We start from the raw sequence: 7781 nt of genomic DNA on the forward strand, positions 1-7781 counted from the left end.
CTTCTGTGTGTCCTTCAAACCACAATTAAATTCATCTGCTGATGTCTACAACAAGTTACACTTTTAAACGGTAAAGGATTTTTCAACGACATGCTATACTATAATGTTTTTTCAATATTTTGGACGACATGCTATACTATGACCTTTTTTTTTCACTATTTTGAACGACATGCTATACTATGACATTTTTTCACTATTTTGAATGACATACTATGATGTTTTTTCACTATTTTGGACGACATGCTATACTATGACATTTTTTCATGATTTTGAACGACATGCTATACTATGACATTTCTTAATGATTTTGGACTATACTATGACGTTTTTTCACTATTTTGGACGCCATGCTATACTATGACCTTTTTTTCACGATTTTCAACGACATGCTATATATACTATGACTTTTTTTTCACTGTTCTGGACGACATGCTACACTATGACTTTTTTTCATTATTTTGGACGACATACTATGCTATGACCTTTTTTTCACGATTTTGGACGCCATGCTATACTATGACTTTTATTTCACAATTTTGAACGAAATGCTATACTATGATGTTTTTTCACTATTATGGACGACATGCTATACTATGACTTTTTTTCACGACTTTGGACGACATGCTATACTATGACTTTCTCCATGATTTTGGACGACATGCTATACTATGACTTTTTTTCACGACTTTGGACGACATGCTACATTATGACTTTTTTTCAGGATTTTGGACGACATGCTACACTATGATGTTTTTTCACTATTTTGGATGACATAGTATGACATTTCTTCATGATTTTGAACGACATGCTATAGTATGATGTTTTTTCAATATTTTGGACGCCATGCTATACTATGACCTTTTTTTTTCACTATTTTGAACGACATGCTATACTCTGACATTTTTTCACTATTTTGAACGACATGCTATACTATGACTTTTTTTCACTATTTTGAACGACATACTATGATGTTTTTTCACTATTTTGGACGACATGCTATACTATGACATTTTTTCATGATTTTGAACGACATGCTATACTATGACATTTCTTAATGATTTTGGACTATACTATGACGTTTTTTCACTATTTTGGACGCCATGCTATACTATGACTTTTTTTCACTATTTTGAAAGACATGCTATACTATGATGTTTTTTCACTATTTTGAATGACATGCTATACTATGACTTTTTTTCACAATGTTGAACGACATGCTATACTATGACTTTTTTTTCACTATTTTGGACGACATGCTATACTATGATGTTTTTTCACTATTTTGGACGCCATGCTATACTATGACTTTTTTTCACTATTTTGAACGACATGCTATACTCTGACTTTTTTTCACTATTTTGAACGACATGCTATAGTATGATGTTTTTTCACTATTTTGGACGCCATGCTATACTATGACATTTTTTCACTATTTTGGACGACATGCTATACTATGACATTTTTTCATGATTTTGAACGACATGCTATACTATGACATTTCTTAATGATTTTGGACTATACTATGACGTTTTTTCACTATTTTGGACGACATGCTATACTATGACTTTTTTTTCACTATTTTGGACGACATGCTATACTATGATGTTTTTTCACTATTTTGGACGCCATGCTATACTATGACTTTTTTTCACTATTTTGAACGACATGCTATACTATGACTTTTTTTCACTATTTTGAACAACATGCTATACTATGACTTTTTTTCACTATATTGGACGACATGCTATACTATGACTTTTTTTTCACTATTTTGGACACCATACTATACTATGACATTTTTTTCAGGATTTTGAATGACATGCTATACTATGACCTTTTTCTCACTATTTTGGACGCCATGCTATACTATGACTTTTTTTCACTATTTTGAAAGACATGCTATACTGTGATGTTTTTTCACTGTTTTGGACGCCATGCTATACTATGACATTTTTTCACGATTTTCAACGACATGACATGACGTGACATTTCTTAATGATTTTGGACGCCATGCTATACTATGACATTTTTTCACAATTTTCAACGACATGTTATACTATGACATTTCTTAATGATTTTGGACGCCATGCTATACGATGAGGTTTTTTCACTATTTTGAACGACATGCTATACTATGACATTTTTTCACAATTTTCAACGACATGACATGACATGACATTTCTTAATGATTTTGGACGCCATGCTATACTATGATGTTTTTTCCCTATTTTGGACGACATGCTATACTATGACTTTTTTTCACTATTGTTGACGCCATGCTATAGTAAGACTTCTTTTCACTATTTTGAATGACATACTACACTATGATGTTTTTTCACTACTTTGGACGACACGCTATGCTGACATTTTTTTCACGATTTTAAACAACATGCTATACTATGACTTTTTTTCAGGATTTTGAACAACATGCTATACTATGACTTTTTTCACGATTTTGAAGGACATGCTATACTATGACTTTTTTTCACTATTTTGGACACCATGCTATACTATGATGTTTTTTCACTATTATGGACGACATGCTATACTATGACTTTCTCCATGATTTTGGACGACATGCTATACTATGACTTTTTTTCATTATTTTGAACGACATGCTATAGTATGATGTTTTTTCACTATTTTGGACGCCATGCTATACTATGACATTTTTTCACAATTTTGAAAGACATGCTATAGTATGACTTTTTTTCACTAATTTGGACGCCATGCTATACTATGACATTTTTTCAGGATTTTGAACGACATGCTATACTATGACCTTTTTTTCACGATTTTGGATGACATGCTTTTCTGTGAAACTTTTCACGATTTTGGACGACATGCCATACTATGACACTTTCTCACTATTTTGGACCACATGCTATACTATGACATTTCTTCATGATTTTGGACGACATCCTATACTATGACTTTTTTTCAGTATTATGGATGCCATGCTATACTATGACTTTGTTTCACTATTTTTGAACGACATGCTATACTATAATGTTTTTCACTATTTTGAATGACATACGATGCTATGACTTTCTTCATGATTTTTGACGACTATGACTTTTTTTCACTATTTTGAACAACATGCTATAATATGACATTTTTTCTGGATTTTGAACGACATGCTATACTGTGACCTTTTTCCTCACGATTTTGAACAAAATGCTATACCATGATGTTTTTTCACTATTATGGACGACATGCTATACTATGACTTTTTTTCACTATTTTGAACGACATATTATACTATGACATTTTTTCATAATTTTGAACGACACGCTATACTATGACATTTTTTCATAATTTTGAACGACATGCTATACTATGACTTTTCTTCATGATTTTGGACGACATGCTATACTATGAATTTTTTTCACGATTTTGGACGCCATGCTATACTATGACATTTCTTCATGATTGTGAACGACATGCTATACTATGACATTTTTTCATCATTTTGAACGACATGCTATACTATGACTTTTTTTCACTATTTTGAACGACATGCTACACTATGACATTTTTTCACTATTTTGGACGCCATGCTATACTATGACATTTTTCCATGATTTGGACGCCATACTATACTATGACTTTTTTTTCAGTATTTTGGACGCCATGCTATAGTATGACATTTTTTCAGGATTTTGAACGACATGCTATACTATGACTTTTTTTTCACAATTTTGGATGACATGCTATTCTGTGAAACTTTTCACGATTTTGGACGACATGCTATACTATGACATTTCTTCATGATTTTGGACGACATGCTATACTATGACTTTTTTTCAGTATTATGGACGCCATGCTATACTATGACTTTGTTTTACTATTTTGAACGACACGCTATACTATAATGTTTTTCACTATTTTGAATGACATACTATGCTATGACTTCCGTCATGATTTTTGACGACATGCTGTACTATAACATTTTTTCATGATTTTGAACGACATGCTAAACTACGACTGTTTTTCACAATTCTTGAACGACATACTATACTATAACATTTTTTCACAATTTTGAACGGCATGCTATGACATTTTTCACGATTGTGAACGACATGCTATACTATGACTTTTTTTCACTATTTTGAACGACATGCTATACTATGACTTTTTTTCAGAATTTTGAACGACATGCTATACTATGATGTTTTTTCAGTATTTTGGACGCCATGTTATACTATGACATTTTTTCACTATTTTGGACGCCATGCTATACTATGACTTTTTTTTCACTATTTTGAAAGACATGCTGTGCGATAACTTTTTTTCAGTATTTTGGACGCCATGCTATACTATGACTTTTTTTTTTACTATTTTTAACGACATGCTATACTATGATGTTTTTTCACTATTTTTGACGCCATGCTATACTATGACTTTTTTTCACTATTTTGAACGACCTGCTATACTATGAGTCTTTTTCATGATTTTGGACGCCATGCTGCACTATGACTTTTTTCACTATTTTGAACAACATGCTATACTATGACTTTTTTCCACGATTTTGAACGACATGCTATACTATGACTTTTTTTCACTATTTTGAACGACATGATATTTTTTTCACGATTTTGAAGGACATACTATACTATGACTTTTTTTCAATATTTTGAACAACATACTATCCTTTGACATTTTTTCATTCTTTTGGACGACATGCTATACTATGACTTTTTTTCAGGAACTTGAACGACATGCTATACTATGATGTTTTTTTTCACTATTTTGGACGACATGCTATACTATGACGTTTTTTCACGATTGTCAACAACATGCTATACTATGACTTTTTTTCACTATTTTGGACGGCATGCTATACTATGACATTTTTTTCATTTTTTTTTGACGACATACTATAGTATGACATTTTTTTACTCTTGGACGACATGCTATACTATGACATTTCTTAATGATTATCGACAACATGCTGTACTATGACATTTTTTCATCATTTTGTACGATGTGCTATACCATGACATCTTTTCATGATTGTGGACAACATACTGAACTATGACATTTTCTCAGTACTCTGGACATGCTAGACTATGACTTTTTTTTCAGGTTTTTTAATGACATGTTATACTATGACATTTTTTCATGATTTTGGACGACATGCTATACTACGACTTTTTTTAGTATTTTGAACGGCATGCTATAGTATGACATTTTCTCACTTTTTTGGACAACATGCTATACTATGACTTTTTTTCAGGAATTTAAACGACATGTATACTATGATATTTTTTCACTATTTTGGACGACATGCTATACTATGACTTTTTTTTCAATATTTTGAACGACATGCTATACTATGATGTTTTTTCACTATTTTGGACGTCATGCTATACTATGACATATGAATAGTAAGACATAAAAGATGATTTAAAAAAGTGGGTAAAAAGGGGTAAAAACGTCATCGTATAGCATGTCGTCCAAAATCATGAAAAAACTGTCACAGTATAGCATGTTGTCGATAATCATGAAAAAAGTCATAGTATAGCATGTTGTTTAAAATAGTGAAAAAAGGTCATAGTGTAGTACATCTATCATCCAAAATCATGAAAAAAGTCATAGTATAGCATGTCGTCCAAAATCGTGAAAAAAAGTCAGTGTAGCATGTCATCCACAATAGTGAAAAAAACATCATAGTTTAGTATATCATTTAAAATCATGAAAAAATGTCATAGTATAGCATGTCGTCCAAAATAGTAAAAAAAAACCCTTCATAGGTATGTCATTCGAAATTATGAAAAAATGTCACAGCATCGCATGTTGTCCAAAATCATAAAAAAGTCATAGTGTAGCATCTTGTCCAAAATATTAAAAAAAAAACGTCATAGTTAAGTATGTCATTCGAAATCATCGAAAAATATCATAGTATAGTACATCGTCCAAAATAGTGAAAAAATGTCATAGTATACCATGTTGTTCAAAATCATGAAAAATTGTCATAGTTTTGTACATCGTCCAAAATGGTGAAAAAATGTCTTAGTATAGCATGTCGTCCAAAATCGTGAAAAAATGTCATGGTATAGTATGATGTCCAAAATAGTGAAAAAAAATCATAGTGTAGCATGTCATCCAAAAAAGGGAGAAAATGCCATATTATAGTATGTCATTCAAAATCATGAAAAAAAGTCATAGTCAGCATGTCGTCCAAAATAGTGAAAAAACATCATAGTATAGCATGTTGTCCAAAATTCTGAGAAAATGTCACAGTTTATTATGTCGTCCACAATAGTGAAAAAATGTCATGGTATAGTACATCGTTCAAAATGGTGAAAAAATGTCATAGTATAGCATGGCGTCCCAAATCGTGAAAAAAAGTCATAGTATAGCATGTCATCCAAAATCATGAAGAAACGTCATAGTATAGCATGTCGTTGAAAATCGTGAAAAAATGTCATAGTATAGCATGTCGTTCAAAATCATGAAAAAATGTCATACTATGTCATCCAAAATAGTGAAAAAACATCATAGTGTAGCATGTCGTCCAGAAAAGGGAGAAAATGCCATATTATAGTATGTCGTTCAAAATCGTGAAATAAAGTCATAGTCAGCATGTCATCCAAAAAAAGTGAAAAAACATCATAGTATAGCAGGTCGTCCAAAACAGTAGGGATGCACCGAATATTCGGTAACCGACTATATTCGACCGAATCTTGCAAAAAAACACACATTCGGTATTCGGTGGAATAAGTTAAAAGCAAGGTAGAATAATAGCGGCGCGGTTTTGATAACGCAATCAAACAGCGTGCCGTGACGGGCGGAATAAAATGTCGGCAGTGTGGTGATCCGTCCGTCACCGCACTCGCATTTGCGACTAAAATAGTTTGGAGTGAGCAAAATAGGCTTAAATCATTCAGCACGCTGTGCGAGCAGCCTACAGATTTCAACCAGCAGCAGAAATGAAAGGCGAATCCCACCGATTGTGGGTTGAACGGGGGTCACAGACACAGAGAGTAATGTATTCCTGTCAAATACGGCGGCCATCGGCTTACCGGCGACGGAGAAGTCGGTTCCAATAATATCCTCTTCTTGGCGTCATGACTGCCCAGAAGTACCTGAACAGCCGAGCCAGCCGAACACAGGTATGTGACGTGTCAGAGGAGAAACGAGCCGTTCACATTTCTGTCATTGGGCAGGTAACGGCCCACAAACCTCACTGCACTTTAGGGACTGTTCTTTACTTATGGAGGGACTTGTCAGGGGAGGAGGGTGGCTGGTTGATTTTTATTTTATTTATTTATTTTATTTTTATCCCCCCTATGTTAATCACTTATTGATGCTGTTTTTGAAGTATGAATAAGTCAATAAGTAATTTATTCCATTGAAATATCATTGATGTATTATAGAAAAGTGATTTATCTTTTTTATAAATGACAAAAGGCACATCTGTCTCATTTTCACTGTGGTATCGTGATACTACTCAAAACCGTGATACTTTCATTGGTATCGTACAGTGGGTCCCAATTTTGGTACCGTGACAACACTAATCTGGAGGGGGTTCATCTGCAAAAACTAATGAAAAACTAAACAATGATATTCGGTATTCGGCGAAGCGCTTAATAACATTCGGCTTCGGCTTCGGCCACAAATTTTCATTTCGGTGCATCCCTACAAAATAGTGAAGAAACATCATAGTATAGCATGTTGTCCAAAATTCTGAGAAAATGTCACAGTTTAGTATGTCGTCCACAATCATGAAAAAAATGTCATGGTATAGTACATCGTACAAAATGGTGAAAAAATGT

This window comes from Epinephelus lanceolatus, chromosome 17, assembly GCF_041903045.1.
Source record: "Epinephelus lanceolatus isolate andai-2023 chromosome 17, ASM4190304v1, whole genome shotgun sequence".
In the NCBI taxonomy this organism is placed as follows: Eukaryota; Metazoa; Chordata; class Actinopteri; order Perciformes; family Serranidae; genus Epinephelus; species Epinephelus lanceolatus.